This window comes from Cervus canadensis, chromosome 11 (assembly GCF_019320065.1).
Source record: "Cervus canadensis isolate Bull #8, Minnesota chromosome 11, ASM1932006v1, whole genome shotgun sequence".
Taxonomy (NCBI): Eukaryota; Metazoa; Chordata; class Mammalia; order Artiodactyla; family Cervidae; genus Cervus; species Cervus canadensis.
Genome location: NC_057396.1, coordinates 32,682,862 through 32,705,754, shown reverse-complemented (window position 1 = coordinate 32,705,754; position 22,893 = coordinate 32,682,862). Strand labels below are relative to the sequence as shown.

Below are 22,893 nucleotides of genomic sequence, written 5' to 3'. Positions count from 1 at the left end.
AAAAAAAAAAAAAGCCAGTCACAAAAGGTTACATATTATATGACTCCTTTTAAATGAAATATCAAGAAAAGGTAAATCTTTAGAGACAGAAAGAAGACTAGTGGCTACCAGGTGCTAAGGAGAGGGAGAAATGGAGAATAACTGCTTAAATAGGCATAGGATTTCATCCTGGGGTGGTGAAAATGTTCTGGAACTAGATAGGTATAGCACAACATTGTAAATGTACTAAATGTCACTGAACTGTTCACTTTAAAATGGATAAATTTTGCAAATTCTATCTCCATAATTTCTAAGATGCAAATGCAAGAACAAGTTTGAGCTGACCTTAAGACAATGGGGTGAACGATAAAACATTCAAATTGTATGTATAAAAAGAGTAGCTGAGAATCCTTTACTCAGTTAAAATTAATATTTCCTCTTGTGTGCTACCACAACCCTCTGCCCATTATTCTATTAAAACAGTCATCACACTATAGAATCTGAAAATAGTTTTGATGCCTTTTACACTGGCTACCTTCATTCTCCCAATTTATTTTTTTTAACTCTACTTTCTTTCATTTTCAGTCTACCCTCTCCCATCAGCCAAATGTGAGTTTATCCAGGGCAGTAACCATTCATGTTTCACCTTTATATCTTTTGTGCCTGGTACAGTATATATGCTTGATAAATTTAAGTGAATGAAATTAGAAACAAATTAATAAGTGCAATGTAGATCTGCACATTAGCATCTACACTAGTTGAAAAACATTATTGAATTCTGCATCTTGAGTTGGGATTTGTTTGTTTATTTGGCCAATAAACTCGAACACAGATATTTGATTGCTGACATTTTTTAACTTGCCAAGCTGACTGTAGTTTTTGAAGACTCTTACAAAATTCTCAAAAAATCTGAAAGTAAAATTAATCAAAATCATTTCAATTTTTAAATAAATGTATCTTGCACTTTATTGAAAGAGTATACCTCAAAATTCAAGAAAAAAAATAGCATTTTAGTAAAATAGTCAGAATTCACTTTATACACTGGTACCCATGTAAAAGGCAAAGAAATTCAAATACCAAACAAAAAAATTATTTTTAAATCCTCATCTAGTCATGTGCTGAAAAATTATTTTAAATATAAAATTATCAAAAATGATAATCACTAATAAATCATCTTTTTAAGTGATTTCCCCCACCAAAATTTAGAAAATATATATATATAAATATATATATATATATATGTATGTGCTCAATTGCTTCAGTTGTGTTCAACTGTTTATGACCCCTTGCCAGGCTCCTCCAACCATGGGATTCTCCAGGCAAGAACACTGGAGCTCTTCTCCAGGGATATATATATGTATATAAATTTTGTTTCTTGGATACAGTACTGGACCATCTGATATAAATGAGACTATTTCCTTGAAATAGGTGACACTAACAGTAAAGAATTCGCCTGCCAATGCAGGAAACCCAAGAGATGTGGTTTGATCCCTGGGTCAGGATGATGCCCTGGAATAGGAAATGGCAACCCACTCCAATACTCTTGCCTGGAAAATTCCATAGACAGAAGAACCTGGCAGGCTCAGTACATAGGGTTGCAAAGAGTCGGACACAACTGGGTGACTGAACACAGCAATCTTGTTTCTCTTACACTGAATGATTTTCAGAGTAGTCTTTGGTTTCAATGTTTTCTTTTGCTTTAGGTAAAAAAAAAATCATGACTAATTAAATAAAAATAACTAAAACTGAAGCTAATTTTGAGCTCTTAATTCACACCTCAGTTATTTAATTTTTAATGTTTTAACTTTAAGATGAATAGTGAACTTTTGGGTATCTTGGCATTTACCAGATACATATTTATAATGCTATAAAACATAAATTAGGTATTGAATAGTAATAACAATCCTTAGTCCAGAAAACTGTAAATATTTGCCAAGAACTACATAATATAATTATGAGATTCTTTTTATGTGCAGAATTGAAACAGACTTAATACCATGCATGAAATGTGCTACATTTGCAGCAGGAAGGCAAAGATAGTTTTTAAAAAATAAAATAAAACAAAAAAATAAACAAAAACAAACCAAAAAAACTTCTCTGTTAACTTTAAGCCTTTGAAAGATATTCCTTTATCTTTCTCTTACTAAATAAAATTGAAAACTAGATTTTGAGGATTCACTTCAATCACATGATCTGTTTACTGATGGAACTTACAAGTCATTTTTACTCTTACTCATTAAAAGAGGAACAAAGATACTACATTAGTTAAGAAGATACTCTATGCAGGAAACTAAGCTTCTGAATTTTTATTAGAGAAAAAATTCTAAAGGTATTTCTTTTAATAAGTTTAGTTAATGTGAGCTCAAAGAAAAGTACCCAAATAATAAAAATCTGTAAACACAGCTAAAATGTTCACCCTTCTGCAATGCCAATCTAAGTCCTGTAAGGCCTCTAAGTTTCAATTGGAAAGTTTACTTATTGAAGCCTACCCCTATTTCTTGTGGCTGATTTTATTCTTTCTCATCTTTGAAGATACAGTCTAACCACACATTCGAGCAATTGATTATATATTCTCTTGTATTGCCCTAACAACGATTAAGTTCTATGAGTTCAGAGATGTACACTAATTATTTTCTATCCCCATAAGGCCTGGAACATAGTCAGCATCTAATAAATTATTTGTTGATTGAAAAAGTATGTAACACATATTTAAACTCAAACAATACAAATGAAGTTAGTAGGGATTTCTGATTGCTTAGGTTTTTTTAAATGGAAGATTACTTTTATTTTAAAAAGCATCTATACTCCCATAACATACTGTCCAACAAATTCTCGAAAATGTATTTCCCAGTAGCCTTTAATTTAAATGCACAAAATTTTCAAAAATAAACAACTCATTTTTTAACATTCATCTAGCAGCCTCTTGTGAAGAGCTGACTGTACCCCTAATCAGCTCTCTTGGGTACACTAGTGCTGATCAATTGTTCTAGAGATAGTGTGACAAACCAGACTTTAAAAGTTTTTCAAAATAGCTCAAATTAATTAAAGTACTCATACTTTCTTTCATTACCAGATGAAAAAGATTTTAAAGTCTATTGGTTCTTCATTTAGTAAGTATACTAGAAATTTTTCAGAGGCACCTATGCTGCTTTTAGCCAACTAATGGCAACATTGCTAAACTCTACTCTATTTCTAGAATGGCAATTCAAAGCATTTTGAATTAGGATACCTATAGCTGGAAGAACTTAAAGGACTGAAACAACACTGATAATATAAATATTTATATAGGATTACTGCTTTTAAATGAGTAAGTATCTATCCCAACATTCTCCCTTTTTTCCTACCAAATATTATAATTTAAAATTATAATATTTTTAAAAGAAAAATATTTAATCTACTCAAATATTTCTGAAATATAAGATTTATATTTGGTCTGTTGCTTCTTTTGATTTATTAATGCTGCATTTTGTTAAATTAAAAATAATACCAATACAAGAACTTTTAAAAGGTGAAAACATTTTTATATAATCAAATTCATTTTAGATCTACAGATTCGAGTATCTCAATTTCAACAAATGGTATGAAAAATACAACTCCTTGGCCATTTTATTTTAGAGTAATCATTTTTAATGACTTTTTTTTTTAAATGACTTTTAAAGGATGCAGCAATATTCCCTGGTGCAATTCAATCTGTATGAATTAAATTGTGAGATACATGTCAGGGAAAAGATCTTTAAATTCAGTTTTTTAAATAACTTTCTTCATGACAGAATACTTTCAACCAAATGGAAATTATCTTGAAACACGATCAAATACACAATACCTATGAAGAAATTTATTTTTGTTCCAATTACTTCTCAACTGACACTATTAGTATTATATTATTTAAAACAAGTATATCATGGTATTTTTATTGAAGTATATAGTTGGTTTACACATTTGTGTTAGTTTCAGAAGTACAGCAAAGTGATTTAGTTTTTTTTTTTTCAGTTTATTTTTCATTATAGGTTATTACAAGATACTGAAAATAGTTTCCTGTGTTATACAGTAAATCCTTGCTGCTTACCTATTTTATGTATAGCAGATTGAATCTGAATATAATTGAAAAAAATGTTCTATTAACTATTACTTTAACAAATGTAAAACTACAATACTGTGAACATATTCACTTTAACATATGATTTATTTGCATAATCTTAAAAAAAAACTGCTATATTGTCTAAAATGTCTAGACACTAAACTGTGCTTATCAAATTGACATTTCACATTACCAAGATTATTTCGTGAAAATATCATAGTAATATTATAGTTATAGCAATGCTTAATTTAATTCTCTTAAATAGAAAGCCTACACAGACAAAAATTACTAATAATACTTCCCAACATTTAACAAAAGTTAGGCCTTTAAAATGTCAACATTGTAATCAGATTAATTTTTAAGTTATCTCTATTTATACAACTGCTATGAACGTAAGCCTTTTTAGTTACAAGGCTTTTATATCTTTACTTACCATATAATTGTACTCCTGTAACTTTAATACAATATGTAGTTTGATTCTTTTAATTAGTGGATCAGCAAGAAGCAAATCAGGCCACTGCAATTACTGTCTACATGTCCACTTATATCAAATATTTCACAGGTCAACCTAACCATTTTTATTTCAAAAAAGCTTACTTTTCCTTACTTATAAAGTCTTTCTGAAAATGATCAGCTATCCTAGCATTAACAAAATGGCCATTTGTACACGCTATGGGAATTAAAGGTAATACAATTTGGCTTAAACAAGCAGAGACAAAGAGGCCAGCCTATAGATTCATCATTTCTTCAACTTTCTTTAAACCATTTTAATTCTGTCTCTATCTCCTATATTAAAGTCTGATCATATATATTTAATTTCATTCTTTAAAATTTCAGCAGACAACTTCAGTGCTAACCTACCACTGCCCTGTCAGAAAATCTTTGATGTCACAGCATAATAGCTCCTGAAAGAACAGCACTAATACTTAATGTAACATGAAACCAGGGCTCTGCAGTGGGGCTGTCTGCTGTCAGGAACAAACAGTTTCACTGCTGTTCCCCAGAAGTGACAAGGTTGGGACCTATCCGTGCAGCAACCCTCACTACCAACAGAGATTTATTTTTATTAAGAACTAGGAATGCCACCTTATTCTTCTAAACATGCCAATCTCCATTTAGAAAATAAAAATAAATTACACTTTAATGTCAAACAATGCATATGGCTCAATTCTCCCCTGAAGCCTGTAAGTCTCACACTGAAGAAGGTCTCTGGTATTTCAGAGAATTAATAGGCCAAGTGGAAATGGCTAAACTTACTACTAAGAAGCAACTAATACACGCTTTCCTTATTTAAAAGTCACACCAAACATTTATGTTTCAAGACTTTTTATACCGTAGTTAGTTGAGTTGGAAATGACAATACAGACCTCTCCCTTAAAATATTTTTGAAAGTGAAAGTATTAATTGCTCAGTTGTGTCAGACTCTTTGCAACACAATGGACCACAGCCCACCAGGCTCCTCTGTCCATAGGATTTCCCAGGCAAGAATGTTGGAGTGGGTTGCCATTTCCTTCTTCATTTTTACTTGATACCAAATATCTATTTGTTGTTGTTCAGTCACTCGGTCATGTCTGACTCTTTGTGATCCCATGGACTGTAGCACACCAGGCCTCCCTGTTCCTCACCATCTCCCAGAGTTTGCCCAAGTTCATGTTCATTGCATCGATGATGCCATCCAGCCATCTTATCCTCTGATGCCCTCTTCTCCTTCTGCCCTTGATCTTTCCCAGCATCAGGGACTTCTCTAATGAGTTGTCTGTATGCATCAGATGACTAAAATACTGGAGCTTCAGCTTCAGCATCAGTCCTTTCAGTGAATATTCAGGGTTTATCTCCCTTAAGATTGACTGGTTTGATCTCCTTGCTGTCCAAGGGAATTTCAGGAGTCTTTTCCAGCACCACAGTTCAAAGGCATTAATTCTTTGGCATTCTGCCTTCTTTACAGTCCAGCTCTCACAAATCGTATCTGGGAAGACCATAGCCTTGACTATGTGGACCTTCGTCAGCAGAGTAATGTCTCTGCTTTTCAACACAGTGTCTAGGTTTGTCATTACTTTCCTGCAAGAAGCAATCGTCTTCTGATTTCATGGCTGCAGTCACCATCCACAGTGATTCTGGAGCCCAAAAAGAGGAAATCTGTCACTGCTTTCACCTTTTCCCCTCTTATTTGCCATGCAGTAATGAGGCCAGATGCCATGGTCTTAGTTTTTTTTAATATTTAGTCTTAAGTCAGCTCTTTCACTCTCCTCCTCCATCCTCATCAAGTTGTGAGGATGTGAGGATCCGCATATCTGAGAATCCCCTTCAGGGATCACTGTCTTGTCACGGCAAAGGGGCTTGTGTAACTCAATGAAGCTATGAGCCATGCTATGCAGGGTCACCCAAGACAGACGCGTCACAGCAGAGAATTCTAGCAAAATGTTATCGACTAGAGGAGGGAATGGCAAACCATCCTGGTATACTTGCTGTGAGAACCTCATGAACTGTATAAAAGCCCAATATATGCTTAAGACTAATCATTTCAGTCAAAAGATTCACCAACAGAGAGAAAAATGAATCAGTAAAATAGTAACTGTGCAAATAATCAGTAAAACAATCAGTACAAAGATTTCTTTTTTAACCTATTAACCAACTGAAAATAGGACAATTAATTCCCAGACATTTATGTAACACCTATGAGGAAACTAGATAATACTTTTAACATTCAACCCAAAATCTTTTCTAGTGTCATCTATTACAAAATAGTAGGGCATATCTGCTTTTCTGATCTCGTAAAGCAATTTATTGCTTGTATTGGTCATTTAACAAATAACTGACAATTAACTGACTTCTCTGTTACTGTTGTCTTGAATTGTTATTTACTTTTCTGAATATTAATGTTATATAAGAGAATTTATAAACTTCATTAGAAAACTTTAAAGAGGACCAAAATAAGTGGAGAGCTATAATATGTTCATGGGTTAGAAAATTCAAAGTTATTGTTTCCATTAAAACTGACTTATAGATTAAATGCAAACTGAATAAAAAGTCCCAATACATTTTCCTTGTAGAACTTAAGTTAATTTTAAATTTATATGGCAATTTAAAGGGGCAAGAAGTGCCAAGACACTCTTAAAAAATAAAAACAAGATGGCAGAATTTATTCTTCAAGATAACAGACTTATTATCAAGCAAATATAATTAGGTGTGGTGCAAGGAGAGATGAGTACTTTAAGAGAATATAATAAATAATTCCAAATTAGACCCATGCTTACATGAGAATTTGATATATGACAGAGGTAACTGCAGAGCAGTCAGGAAAGGATAGATTTTAGTAAGTTACCTGGGACAAGTGGATACCTATAAGAGGAAAAAATACAACTACACTCCTACATCAAATAATGTCTCCAAACAATTGCAGATGGGTTAAAGGTCAGTGTAAAAGTCATTGGAGATTGGCTTCATAACCTCAGATAGGAAAAAATGTCTTAAACAACACAGGATAAGTATTAATCAAAAAAAGGAAAAGATCAATAAATATTCAACTATACTAAAATTAAGAATGTTTATCAAACAACTTCATAAAGAGAGTGAAAAACAAGCCAAGAATGGAAAAAGATATTTGCAATATGTAAATAACAAAGAATTCATATACATTTTATATATATATATATATATATGTATATATATATATATAAACTACAAATCATTTTTTAGAAAAGCAAACAAAAACGACAGACAACCCAAAAGAAAATGGGCAAAACACTTGAACAGGTACTTCCCAAGAGAAGAAATCTACATGATCAATAAGTTACAAAAAGATACTTAATATCATTTATAATTAGGAATGCAAGTTAGAACTACACACCCAGGAGACAAGTAAGAATCTAGTCTGACAACACCAACTGTTGGCAAGGATATTGAGGAATGGGTACACTAATATGACTATTCGTGGGAGTATAAACAATCACTTTTTAAAAGGTTAGGGTTATCTAGTAAAGATGAAAATAGGCATACCCTCTGACTCAACAATTTCACTTCAGCAAAAACAAACCCAAGAAACTTGTGCGCATATACACCAAGAAGATACATGCACAAAAAATTTATAGCACCATTGTTCATAATAAGCAGCAACTGGAAACAGCCCAAATGCTCACCAACAATAGAGAGGATAAACTCTGATACTCATGCAATAAAAAGCAAATGAATGAACTAAAGGATTTCATGATGATATATGTTGAGCAAAAACTGCAACACATAAAAACAGACTCTGCATGATTTATATAATTCATAAAAACTGACAAAATCAGACTATATTTTTCAGAGTTGCATTCATAGTTAGTAAAACTATAAAGCAAAGGAAATGGCTAACATTAAATACAGAATGGTGGTTACCTTAAAGGGAAAGAGTGAGGTATGATTGGGAAGGGACACAAGTGGCTTCTGGGATGATGTCAGTGCTGTTTTTGTTTTTTTTAACCTGGATGTTGGTTACATGGAATTCACCTTATAAGTACTCATTACATATACATACAATTCTATTTCATACACTTTACATGTTTACACTTTAGTTTTTAAAAAGAACAAATCTACTTCACAAAGAGTATTTGTGAATATAAATGAAGTAAGGTATGAAAAAAGCTCTTAGAAAACCACAAACAACTACACATGTACTCATTTGTTAAAGCTGGTTAAGGACTGAAGCCATTCTCATTCATAAACCAACCAAGCAATAACCTACACGATATAAAATCCCCAACCTCAAAAACACATGCTGTCACCTCAAATAAAATATGTCTTCTGTAATGTCATAAAATAGTGTTTAACATTCTTTTAAAGATTCATTCCTCTGGATTAAAACATCATACTTTTTTAAAAATCCAAATAGCTCTTGAGAAAATATACTAAGCAGAGAACTATTAAAACTATAATAAGTTGTTAAAGGAACTGCAATAGGAAGACTTAGGGATTTTCAAATTTAAAATAAATGTATGTTCTATTTCATGTCTCCTTACAACACTCCTATTCCTATTCAGTAGGTTCTCCAAAATACTACAGATCAGGTAATTATCTTTAAAAATTAAAGGGAAAATGCTAAAAATGTAAATAACTAATGCAACTAAACTTAAAAAATGAAAGGAAACAAACAAACAAACAAAAAAACACCTAGCAAGAAGGAAGGAGAAAGGGAGGGAGGAAAGAACTGAAAAAGCTAATTAATTTACAACTATTGAGTTTTAAAAACAGAAACTCACATGCAAATTCCATTTTAAAATGTACATACACAAATGTACAATATCTCACTTATTAAATTGGTAAGCAAAAGGGACATGACTAGAGAATTTTTAACTTCATTATGCTTTATAAAAAGCAATTTAAATGTGTTGCATTTCAAAATATTATTTATTAAAATACACCTTTCCTAATTTCCCTTCTTCCTATCAAAGCCTTCTTTGTCATCTATTCCATTTCTGAGAGTACTATATCTCAGCTAGTAGGAGTGGAATTTCTGGGTCATATCATAGTTACATATTTAACCTTTTGAAAACTGCTAAAATGTTCTCTAAAGTGGCTGCACCATTTCACATAACTGCCAGCAATACACAAAGTTTCCAACTTCTCCATGTCTTCCAACAACATTTGTTAGTTTCAGTTTTTATGACTATAGCCATTCTGGTGGTGGTTTAGTCACTATGTTGTGCCAGACTCATGCAACCCCACGGACTGTAGCCTGCCAGGCTCCTCTGTCCATGGGATTCTCCAGATAAGAATACAGGACTGGGCTGCCATTTCCTTCTCCAGGGGATCTACCGGACCCAGGGATCGAACCCAGGTCTCCTGCATTGTAGGGAGACTCTACTGACTGAGCTACAGGGGAAGTCCATAGCCATTCTAGTATGGGAGAAATAATACTGTGATTTTGATTTACACCTCTCTAATAACAAAGAATGCTCAAACTACTGCACGATTGCACTCATCTCACATGCTAGTAAAGTAATGCTCAAAATTCTCTAAGCCAGGCCTCAGCAATACGTGAACCGAGAACTTCCAGGTGTTCAAGCTGGTTTTAGCAGAGGAACCAGAGATCAAATTGCCAACATCCGCTGGATCATCGAAAAAGCAAGAGAGTTCCAGAAAAACATCTATTTCTGCCTTATTGACTATGCCAAAGCCTTTGACTGTGTGGATCACAATAAACTGTGGGAAATTCTGAAAGAGATGGGAATACCAGACCACCTGAACTGCCTCTTGAGAAACCTATACGCAGGTCAGGAAGCAACACTTAGAAGTGGACATGGAACAACAGACTGGTTCCATAGGAAAAGGAAATAGGAAATAGGAAAAGGACCACGTCAAGGCCGTATATTGTCACCCTGCTTATTTAACTTATATGCAGAGTACATCATGAGAAACACTGGGCTGGAAGAAGCACAAGCTGGAATCAAGACTGCCAGGAGAAATATCAATAACCTCAGCTATGCAGATGATACCACCCTTATGGCAGGAAGTGAAGAGGAGCTAAAAAGCCGCTTGATGACAGTGAAAGAGAGTGAAAAAGTTGGCTTAAAGCTCAACATTCAGAAAACTAAGGTCATGGCATCTGGTCCCATCACTTCATGGGAAATAGATGGGGAAACAGTGGAAACAGTGTCAGACTTTATTTTTTGGGGCTCCAAAATCACTGCAGATGGTTGATTGCAGCCATGAAATTATAGACGCTTACTCCTTGGAAGGAAAGTTATGACCAACCTAGATAGCATATTAAAAAGCAGAGACATCACTTTGCAAACAAAGGTCTGTCCAGTCAAGGCTATGGTTTTTCCAGTGGTCATGTATGGATGTGAGAGTTGGACTGTGAAGAAAGCTGAGCGCTGAAAAATTGACGCTTTTGACCTGTGGTGTTGGAGAAGACTCTTGAGAGTCCCTTGGACTGCAAGGAGATCCAACCGGTCCATCCTAAAGGAGATCAGTCCTGGGTGTTCATTGGAAGGACTGATGTTGAAGCTGAAACTCCAATACTTTGGCCACCTCACGCGAAGAGTTGACTCATTGGAAAAGACCCTGATGCTGGGAGGGATTGGCGGCAGGAGGAGAAGGGGATGACAGAGGATGGATGAGATGGCTGGATGGCATCACCGACTCGACAGACATGAGTCTGAGTAAACTCCAGGAGTTGGTGATGGACAGGGAGGCCTGGCGTGCTGCGATTCACGGGGTAGCAGAGTCAGCGACTGAACTGAACTGAACTGAATGACTAATGATCTTCAGCAACTTTTTATCTGCTTATCAGCCATTTGTAAATCTTATTTGGAAAATATTTGTTCAAATTATTTGCCATTTTAAAAAATTCCATTATTTGTTTTTTTATTGTTGAGGTGTGAGAGTTCTTTATATAGATTAAATACTAGTTACTTATCAATATATGACTTGTAAATATTTTCACCCATTCTATAGGTTGTCTTTTCACTTTCTTGATGGCTTCCTTTGATCAAAAAAGGTTTTATAATTTTGATGTAGTTCAATTTATCTTTCTTCACTTATGCTTTTGCTGTCATATCTAAGAAATCATTGCCTAATCAAAGGTCATCAAAATATACACCAGTGTTTAAGAGTCAGATGTGAGGTAGGGATCCCACTTAATTCTTCTGCATGGGGATATCCAGATGTCCCAGCATTATCTGTTGGAAAGACTATTATGCTCCCACTGATGTCTTGGCACCCTTGTCAAAAATAATACTACTGTTTTTAAGATGTCAGTAATGTTTCCTTTTAACAAGAAATTTTTAATTGTGGCTACTTGTCTATGAGAACAACATGAAAAGTATATTTGGGGAATCACTACACTCATTATTCAAACTATGCAAAGATTTTTTTCAACCTTACTTTTCACATTTTAATTTTACTACTAAGAACTACTAAGTTTATGTCCTGTAGGGCCACTCAAGATGGACGAGTTCTGACAAAATGTGGTCCACTGGAAAAGGGAATGGCAAACCATTTCAGTATTTTTGCCTTGAGAACACTATGAACTGTATGAAAAGGCAAAAAGATAGGACACTGAAAGATGAACTCCCCAGGTCACTGGGTGCCCAATATGATACTGGAGAAGAGTGGAGAAATAGCTCCAGAAAGAAAGAAGAGATGGAGCCAAAGCAAAAACAGGACCCAGTTATGGATGTGATGGTAATGGAAGTCAAGTTTGATGCTGTAAAGAGCAATACTGCATAGGAACCTGGAATGTTAGTTCCATGAATCAGGGTAAATTAGAAGTTGTCAAGCAGGAGATGGCAAGAGTAAACATCAACATTTTAGGAATCAGTGAACTAAAATGGACTGGAATAGGTGAATGCAATTCAGATGACCATTGTATCTACTACTGTGGGCAAGAATCCCTTAGAAGAAATGGAATAGCACTCATAGTCAACAACAAAAGAGTCCAAAATGTAGTACTTGGGTGCCATCTCAAAAATGACAGATTGATCTCTGTTCGTTTCCAAGGCAAACCATTCTGTATCACAGTAATCCAAGGCTATGCCCTGACCAGTAATGCTGAAAAAGCTGACGTTGAATGGTTCTATGAAGAACTACAAGACCTTCTAGAACTAACACCCAAAAAAGATGTCTTTTTTATTATAGGGGACTGGAATGCAAAAGTAGGAAGTCAAGAGATACCCGAAGTAACAGGCAAATTTGGCCTTGGAGTACAAAATGAAGCAGGGAAAAGCCTAACAGTTTTGCCAAGAGAACGCACTGGTCATAGCAAACACTCTCTTCTAACAATACAAGAGATGACTCTACACATGGACATTACCAGATGGTCAATACCAAAATCAAATTGATTATATTCTTTGCAGCCAAAGATGGAGAAGCTCTATACAGTCAGCAAAAACAAGACCTGGAGCTGACTGTGGTTCAGATCATGAACTCCTTATTGGCAAATTCAGACTTAAATTGAAGAAAGTAGGGAAAACCACTAGACCATCTGGGTATGACCTAAGTCAACCCTTATGATTATACAGTAGAAAGATTCAAGGGATTAGGTCTGATCGACAGAGTGCCTGAAGAACTATGGACGGAGGTTTGTGACATTGTACAGGAGGCAGTGATCAAGATCGTCCCCAAGAAAAATGCAAAAAGGCAAAATGGTTGTCTGAGGAGTCTTTACAAATAGCTGAGAAAAGAAGAGAAACTAAAGGCAAAGGAGAAAAGGAAAGATACACTCATTTGAATGCAGAGTTCCAAAGAACAGCAAGGAGAGATAAGAAAGCCTTCCTCGGTGATCAATGCAAAGAAACAGAGGAAAACAATACAATAGGAAAGACTACAGATATCTTCAAAAATTAGAGATACCAAGGGAATATTTCATGCAAAGACAGGCACAATAAAGGCAGAAATGGTATGGACCCAAAAGAAGCAGAAGATATTAAGAAGAGGCAGAAAGAATACACAGAAAAACTATACAAAAAAAGATCTTAATGACCCAGATAACCACGATGGTGTGATCACCTAGAGCCACACATCCTGGAATGAGAAGTCAAGTAGGCCTAAAGAAGTATCACTACGAACAAAGCTAGTGGAGGTGATGGAATTCCAGCTGAGCTACTTCAACTCCTAAAAGATGATGCTGTGAAAGTGCTGCATTCAATATGTCAGCAAATTTGGAAAACTCAGCAGTGGCCCCAGGACTAGAAAAGGTCAGTTTTTATTCCAATCCCAAACAAAGACAATGCCAAAAAATGTTCATACTCTCACAATTGCACTCATTTCATATGCTATCAAAGTAATGCTCAAAATTCTCCAAGCCAGGCTTCAACAGTACATGAACCATGAACTTCCAGATGTTCAAGCTGGATTTAGAAAAGGCAGAGGAACCAGAGATCAAATTGCCAACATCCACCGGATCATCAAAAAAGCAAGAGAGTTCCAGAAAAACATCTACTTCTGCTTTATGACTATGCCAAAGCCTTTGACCGTGTGGATCACAACAAACTGTGGAAAATACTTCAAGAGATGGGAATACCTGACTACTGTACCCTGCCTCCTAAGAAATCTGTATGCAGGTCAAGAAACAACAGTTAGAATCAGACATGGAACCACAGACTGGTTCCATATTGGGAAAGGAATACATCAAAAGTATATATTGTCATCCTGCTTATTTAACTTATTTGCATAGTACATCATGCAAAATGCCAGGCTGGACAAAGCACAAGCTAGAATCAAGGTTGCCGGGAAAAATATCAATAACCTCAGATATGCAGATGATACCACCCTTATGGCAGAAAGTGAAGAACTAAAAAGCCTCTTGACGAAAGTGAAAGAAGAGAGTGAAAAAGCTGGCTTAAAACTCAACATTCAGAAAACAAAGATCATGGCATCCGGTCCCATCACTTCACGACAAATAGATTGGGAAACAGTGGTAACAGTGAGAGACTTTACTTTCTTGAGCTCCAAAATCACTGCCTGTGGTGACTGCAACCATGAAATTAAAAGACTCTTGCTCCTTGAAAGAAAAGCTATGACCAACCTAGACAGCATATTAAAAAGCAGAGACATTACTTTGCCAACAAAGGTCCACCTAGTGAAGGCCATGGTTTTTCCCTGTATGGATGTGTGAGTTGGACTATAAAGAAAGCCGAGTGTTGGAGAAAACTCTTGAGAGTCCCTTGGACTGCAAGGAGATCCAACCAGTCCATCCTAAAGGAAATCAGTCCTGAATATTCATTGGAAGGACTGATGCTGAAGCTGAAACTCTGATATTTTGGCCACATGATGTGAAGAACTGACTCACTGGAAAAGACCCTGATGCTGGGAAAGACTGAAGGCAGGAGGAGAAGGAGTCAACAGAGGATGAGATGGTTGGCTGGCATCACCGACTTGATGGACATAGTTTGAGCAAGCTCTGGGAGTTGGTGATGGACAGGGAAGCCTGGCGTGCGGCAGTCCATGGGGTCGCAAAGGGTTGGACATGCCTGAGACTGACTGACTGACTGTCCGCCTAGTTTGGCGGCCTGAGGTGGCTGATGCCTCCTAACTGTGAAGCCCTTTCTGCGCTTCTGCCTCCTCTGTAGAGTGAAGAGGTAAGTGGTGTCTGACTATTTTACCTCAAGTTGTGGGATAAAGAGGAAAAAGCAAGCTGAAAAGGGGAAACTAAGGAAGAGTTGAACATAGCTGAGTAGTCACGATTTCAGTCAAAGTTTATCTTTGTTTGATTTCCATAAGGACTTATTTCAAAAATGGGCTCTACTGCTTACAAAAAGTCTGAAAGCTATAGAACCCTATGCCCCTGAGAAGAGAGGCATGGAGAAATACTATAGAAATAAAGATAAGAGATTAAAAAAATAGATTTAAGATCTGTCCTGAATAAGAAACAATGGAGAATTTTAGGAAGTAAGAGATTACAGCACAAGTATTAAGGAATATAGTTGAAGAACAAAAGTTACAGATTGAAAGGGAAGGTTTGAAGAGTAAAAAGACAAAGCCCACCTCTAAAGGGTTTTCTCTGATTTCCAAAATAGCTGATGAGAGCTTGTCTTCTTCAGAGTTTGACATCTCCCTTCAAAACAATGGAAATGTTTTGACTTAACCAAATTTGTTTGAGCTGTGAGTCTATTATCCTCAAAGCCAATGGCAACTATACACATTATTTTAAGGAATCAGTTAGCTACATTAATTTACTACCTTTAAATATATTTTTTAATATTTTCATTAGTAGATGACTGTGAATGCAAACACATAACTTGCTTGGAAATCAATTCCACTGCTTAAAAAAAAAAAAAAAGATACACCTGTTGAGAATTCAAAAGATATCTTTTTTAATGCTATATTTCTTTTATTAAAATAAAATTTTTAGAGTTATAATAGAGAGTATAGTACATTAATCTTAAATTCAGTCAGTGAAGTCAATGAATTTCTACATAAGTACTCTCTCATGTAACCACCACCCAGATTAAAATATAAAACATTCCCACTACCCAAGAAAGTTCTCACATGTCTATTCCCAATTAATAACCAAACACCAGAGATAACCACCATTCTAACTTTTATAATTGTAAAGTGGTCCTGAATTTAACAAGCAGAATCACAGTACACACTCTTCTATCACTTCTAACCTTTATTTAGCTCTATTTCTACCTCTTTACACTAGTTCTCTATTTTCTACGTAATGTCTGTGAGAGTCATTCATGTTGTTGCTAATATCAAAAAGTTTTTATTGCTGTTAACACTTCATTGGAAAAGTCTACCACAATTTTATTTATCCACTCTCCTACTGATAGAGAATGTATTGTTTACAATTTGTGACTATTATGAATAAAATAGTTATGAAGATGTTTTGCATGTCTTTTGGTTGATATAAGCACTCACTTCTTGGGAATATACCTAGGACTGTTGTTGTCATAGATAGGCATATGTTTAACTTTAGTATATAATACCAAATAATATTCAAAATCGGCTATAAAAATTTACACTCCCACCAGCAGTATGGGGCTCTCCAGGTGGCACTAGTGGTATTTATGACTTATGTCATAAGTGGTACTAGGAGACTTATGTCTCCTGCCTGCCAATACAGGAGACATAAGAGATGTGGGTTCGATCCCAGGGTCGGAAAGATCCCCCGGAGGAGAGCAGGGCAACCCACTCCAGTATCTTGCCTAGAGAATCCCATGGACAGAGGAGCCTGGCAGGCTACAGTCCACAGGGTCGCAAAGAGTCAGACATGACTAAAGCGACTTAGCACGAATGCACCAGCAGTATATTAATGAGTTTCAGTTGTCCTACATCCTCACCAACATGTGAGGCATTGTCAGTCTTCTTTATTTTATCCTACATGCTCTGTTAATTTTCTGAAACCTGGAATCTTACTAACTGTAAATCAGAGCATATACTATCCTTCTGTCTTCAAAGTATGGTCCTAGTCAGCAGCCCTGGGAGAAAGCATCAGTGACACTACCTGGAGGCTCATTAGAAATACTGAATCTCATGTCCCATCTAGACTTACTGAATCAGAACCTGAATTTTAACAAGATCCTCAGATGATCTGCATGCTTACTAAAATTTAAGAAGTACTTCTCTAGCTGATAAAGGGTATAAATTCTAGAATAGTTTAAACATCTCCTAAAATATCTCCAATAGAACCTCTATTAATGAGCAAGATATGTTCCAGTAACACATTCCTTATACAAAGTTACTTACCAAGACAATATTCTAGAATATATAACTGACATCCACAAGGAGAAGTAATCATTAGGACCAAACATTGGTTCACAAAGAATAGGTCCACTCATATCAACCTCTTGTTTCTTTATCAGAAGTACTTTATTGCTATATAAGTAATGCATTAGAAATGCTGTATTTAAATTTCAGGAAGCCATTTGACAGTCTCCAATATGCTTGCTATATTGTGTAAATATCTTACAGTAGGACACCATTTTAGGGGCTTTCCTAGTGGCTCAGACGGCAAAGAATCTGCCTGTAATGCAGAGGACCTGGCTTCAATCCCTGGGTCAGAAAGATCACCTAGAGAAGGGAATGCCTACACACTCCAGTATTCCTGCCTGGAGACTCCCATAGACAGAGGAGCCTAGCGGAATACATTCCATTGGGTCACAAAGAGTTTGACATGACTGAGCAACTTTCACTTTCAGGACAGTGCTTAAGATCCCAATCAAAAAATTTATTTTTTAGTTTTAATTAATATTCTATAAAACATGTTGATACATTTTCTAGTGCTTAACAAGCCTTGTATTCCTCAAATTAGTTTATAGTATTTTATTCTCTTATTTTTATCTTTTTCATATCTGTGGTTATATTCTCTTTCTTATTCCTTATGTTTTAAAAAATTTTTGCTAAGACCTTTTGGATCTTGATTCTGTCACTTAACGTATTAATTAGGGTGCCCAGTGCTTAGGACTGCACCTTCACTGCTGAGGGCCCAGGTTCAATCCTTGGTTGGAGATCTACGATCCTTAAAGCTGTGAGGTATGGCCCATCTCTGCTCCCAACACAAAATAAAATAAACCCCCCAAAATTTTAATAATTATTAGAAAATTTATTTGACTATGCTGGCATTTAGCATGCATTTATTCATATATCTATAAGGCTTAATTAATTAAATAAAATTCAAGAAACATTTATTTAGTGTCTTCTATAAGCTGGATAGATGCTAGAGATACAAAGGATATTGAAAGAGAATATCATGTCAACTTCATGCCAAAATACTTTTAAAATTACCAAAACTGACTTGATAAAGCATAGAAAAGATGAACAGACCAATAAAATACCATTAAGTACCTATCGTTATTAAAGGTGTGAAAACGATATGGTTTTACAGTTAAGTTTTTTTAACTTGTAAAGAACTGACAATTCCTATGCTCTCCAATAGACAATGATGGCAATAGACAACTCCTATGCTTCCAGAGCACAAAGATGGAAAGCTTCCAATTCATTTTATGAAACTGAAATGACCCTAGATAGCACAAAAATTAATGAAAACAGATACACATTGACATATTATATTTAATGATATTACTCATTTATATAATCACATTCAGCAGCATGAATATACGTACATGTATAAATATAAGCTTACTTGAGGAATACAAGGCTAGTTAAGCACTAGAAAATCTATCAACATGTTTTATAGAATATTAATTAAAACTATAAAAATAAACAGATTGGGATCTAAAAATTCCTGATTTTTATATCTAAAATCTAAAAAGATACCAGGGGATCTTCCTGACCCAGGAATTATGTTTTAATAATGTCACCTTAAGAAAATTAATTTCTAACTCTCATACAAGGACTTCCCTGGTGGCTCAGTGGTAAAGAACCTGCCTGCCAATGCTGGAGATGCTGGCTTGATCCCTGGGTCAGGAAGATCCCCTGCAGAAGGAAATTGTCAATCCACTCCAATATTCTTGCCTGGGAAATCCCTTGGACAGAAGAGCCTGGCCAGCTGCAGTGCATGGGGGTCGCAAGAGCCAGACTCAACTTAGTGACTCAACGACAAAAACAGCAACCTTCATATATTATTGGTAGGAATGTAAATCGATACCACCACTATGGAAAATGGTATGCAGGTTCCTCAAAAAATTAAAAATAGAACTACCATATGATCCAGCAATTCCACTCCAGAGTTTCTATCCAAAGGAAATGAACACTAATTCAAAGAACTATATGCACCCCTATGGTTCATCACAGCATTATTTACAACCACCAAGATACAGAAGCAATCTAAGTGTCCATCAATAAATAAATGAATAAAGAAGAAGTGGATTTAAATATGAAATATTACTTAGTCATAAAAAAGAATGGAATCTTGTCATTTGTAGCAACACGGATGGATCTAGAGGGTATTATGCTAAGCAAAATAAGTCAGAGAGAAATACAAATACTATACAATTGCACTTATATATAGAATCCAAAAACCAGAACAAACAAAACAAAATAGACTCATAAATAAAGAGAACAAAGTGGTGGTTGTCAGAGGGGAGGGTATGGAGGATTGAATGAAATAAGTGAGGAGATATAAGAGTACAAACTCTAGTCATACAATAAGTAAGTCATGAGAATGTAATTTGCAGCATAGGGAATGTAGTCAGCAATACTGTCATACTTTTGTATGTTAACAGATGGTTACTAGACTTATCATGGTGATCATTTTGTAAAGAATATAAATGCCAAACCATTATGCTGTGTACCTGAAACAAATATTACAAGTCAACCATACAACTAAAAAAAAGAAAAAGAAAATTAATTCCTGAGTCTCAGTTTCCTCATTCATTAATTGGGAATAATAATACATACCTCATAGAGTTAGGTAAGGTAAGACTAATGTTAAAGTGAGACTTAAAGGAAATACCACTTTGTACATAAAATTGTTTAATACATAAAACAAAACTTTGAAACAAATTATCCAAGCACTCTTTCATTCAATAATATCTACTGAGTGCTATTTAGGTTCCAGGCATTGTTCTAGTCACTAAAAATTAAGCAGTGAACAAACAACAAAATTCCTATCCATGTGGAGATTACATTCGAGCGGTAAAGCGGAAGCAACATCTCTACCACTGCTCCTCTCGTATGGACTTGATAATCATCTACATGAAATCTGCTCTATTGAACACACTTTCAACCCTGAGATTCCATGGTATAAACTGTGAGCTTATAATCTGAGGTATAAGTACTAAAAGAATACACAAAAATGCATTCCTAAATTCTAATCTATCATGAAAGGTTGATAATAACTACCATACCACTGCCATCTCCTCCAGAAACATCACTTCATGTTATTGCTGCCTTCAGGCAATCCTTTTGATTTCACAGCTGCCCTCCCTGATACTGTATATCACCTATCCATTTAGATGCTGAACTCATAGAATCCTCCACTGCCTCACAACTTCCCTTTTCTGCACTGGTGCTCTCTCCACCATGGAAAGAGCACAGAGTCATTAGTAGAAAGAGTTTAGCTTTCATCAGCAGATGAACTTGGGTTCAAATCCTAGTCTGCTGCCTCCACTAGGAATCTTCTGGGATCTGGAGGTCAAGCCTGCAATCTCTGGCCATGTTGGGTTGAGGCTGAGCTCCTCCCAGAGGGTGCCTCCTCAGTCCACGGGATATTGGAGCCTGGGAACAGTATAGGGAATGTAGTGAGCAATACTGTCATACAGAGGGCAACAGAAAGTTACCAACTCCATATCCCAATCTCAGCAAGCTGCCTCCACCTATAACCTTCTATGGCCTAGAAATTAGGTCTACAATCACTGTCCAAGCCAGGTTGCACCTGGGCCCTTCCAGGGGTTGGGGGGAGCCTACGGGGTCAAACTCCCAAATACCAGCTGCCACCCCTCTTTAAGTTCACCACTGATTCTTCAGTCATTGCTACGGTCAAAAACCTAGACCCAAGAAAATTCATACCCAAACTCACTCTGTACCCAGAATCTAGACTCACTCTGGGTACAGTCTGTAGTACTAGTCTCTATAAGTTACAAAACTCAAAAATTAAGATGTTGGACTTTCCTGCTGGTCCAGTGGTTAAGAATCCACCTGGCAATGCAGGGGACACGGGTTCGATCCCTGGTATGGGAAGATTCTACTTGCCACAGGGCAACTAAGCCCATGCTCCACAACTACTGAGCCCACACTCCAGAACCCATGGTCTGCAGTAAGAGAAGCCCCGCAGTGAGAAGTCTGCACACGACAACAAAGAGTAGTCCCCACTTGTGGCAACTAGAGAAAGCCCTCATGCAGCAAAGAAGACCCAGTCCAGCCGAAAGTAAAATAAATAACTTTTAAAAAAAAATAGATGTTAACCTAACAGAAAAGAAATTATAGTTCAGGTAAATTTGTTGATTCGCATTTGAAGAGGTTCTCAAAGTACCTATTATTATAGAACAGTGAGGATTCTCTCTCAAAACTACTACAGATCCATTGTGTTGGGAAAATTGTAGAATGATTTTACATTATATTCTAGTAATATTTTATCCCTTCAATAAAGTACTTGAACATAACATTCTACTTTTAGCCAGATTCTCTTTTAAAGACATTCACTTTAGTAGTAGCTAATGTTTACATGGCACCTACCATGTGCCAAACCCTGTTCTAAGCACTTTTTATTTAATTATTTAATCCTAAAACAACCCTAAGAAGGTGCAGTCTTACAGATAAGGAAACTGAGGCCTAAAGAGATCAAAGTAACAGGTTCAAGGTAAAGTTAGAAAGTGGGAGAGTATGCTCTCAGCTACAGTGTCACACGCTTGCTTTACCCTAAACTAACTCTCCAGCATCATACAAGTAAGAGAAATAAAATCAGAGTCAGCAAAGAATTTCAACTCTTCAGAACGCTTGACAAAGGAGGCTAAGGATAAGTTTTAAAACATAACCTTAAAGATGGAGGAAGGGGCAGGAGAACAATAAAAATTGAAGGGAGGAGAATTTTTTAAACATTTGGAACAAGAGGATGTTCAAAACATTTTCCATCTTATCTTGCCCTGAAAGTGAAAGTCGCTCAGTCATGTCCAACTCTTTGTGACCCCATGGACTATCCAGTCCATGGAATTCTCCAGGCTAGAATACTGGAGTGGGTAGCCGTTCCCTTCTCCAGAGGATCTTTTCAACCCAGGGATCGAGCCCAGGTCTCCCACATTGCAGGTGGATTCTTTACCACCTGAGCCACAAGGGAGGCCCAAGAATACTGGAATAGGTAGCCTATCCCATCTCCAGCAGACCTTCCCAACCCAGGAATTGAAACAGGGTCTCCTGCATTGCAGGCAGATTCTTTATCAGCTGAGCTCTTTAAGCCAAAAGCCAATCACCAGCGACCTTCAAAGATCTTGCTTATGAAACATGGTGCTCTCCCTTATCAGAAACAGAACCTTATAAGCAAAAGAATGCAAAAATTAATGAGTTTTCAAGTGGAAATGAATCATCTTGCTAGTCCAATGGAAAGAGAATGTGACAATTTCTCTATGGGAATGTGAACCTGATACATATACAGACAGTCCTCAACTTGCACTACACCATGTTAACTGAAATGAGTGCATATTAGAGCCGGGTCCTCACTTTGCAAGGTTCTGCAGTACCTGAGTGCAAACCAAGACTGAGTGCAAATCCAAACTATGTAAAGCTGAGATCAGAGCTATGCAAAGGGAGGATGTGGTTCTGATACAGAAGTATTCCAGTTCACACAGAGCCTGCATAGCAAGGATTGCCTTAATAACTGAAGCTACTCAAATTCAATGTCACATAATATGTTCAGCTCCTGATTATCCTGATTATCCAAGCTCCCAGTTATCTAGCATGTAGATTATCTGACGGAAATCTCATGACTTGCTTGTCTGTTAGAAGCAGCTGCATTATAC

General features: G+C 36.1%; 1 protein-coding gene across 11 annotated transcripts in view; it reads right to left on the bottom strand.

Moving 5' to 3' along the window:
* The window catches only part of SOX6 (SRY-box transcription factor 6), a 672,686-nt gene that overhangs the window by 625,354 nt on the left and 24,439 nt on the right, over positions 1-22,893 (bottom strand). Inside the window, exon 1 of one of the 11 annotated variants that reach the window (XM_043481415.1) lies at positions 15,521-15,590. The exons of the other annotated variants lie outside the window; for them this stretch is intronic. The gene's annotated coding sequence lies outside the window, so the exon portion shown is untranslated. Of the gene's footprint in view, positions 1-15,520; positions 15,591-22,893 lie in introns of those variants that run through there. 11 annotated transcript variants of the gene reach the window in all.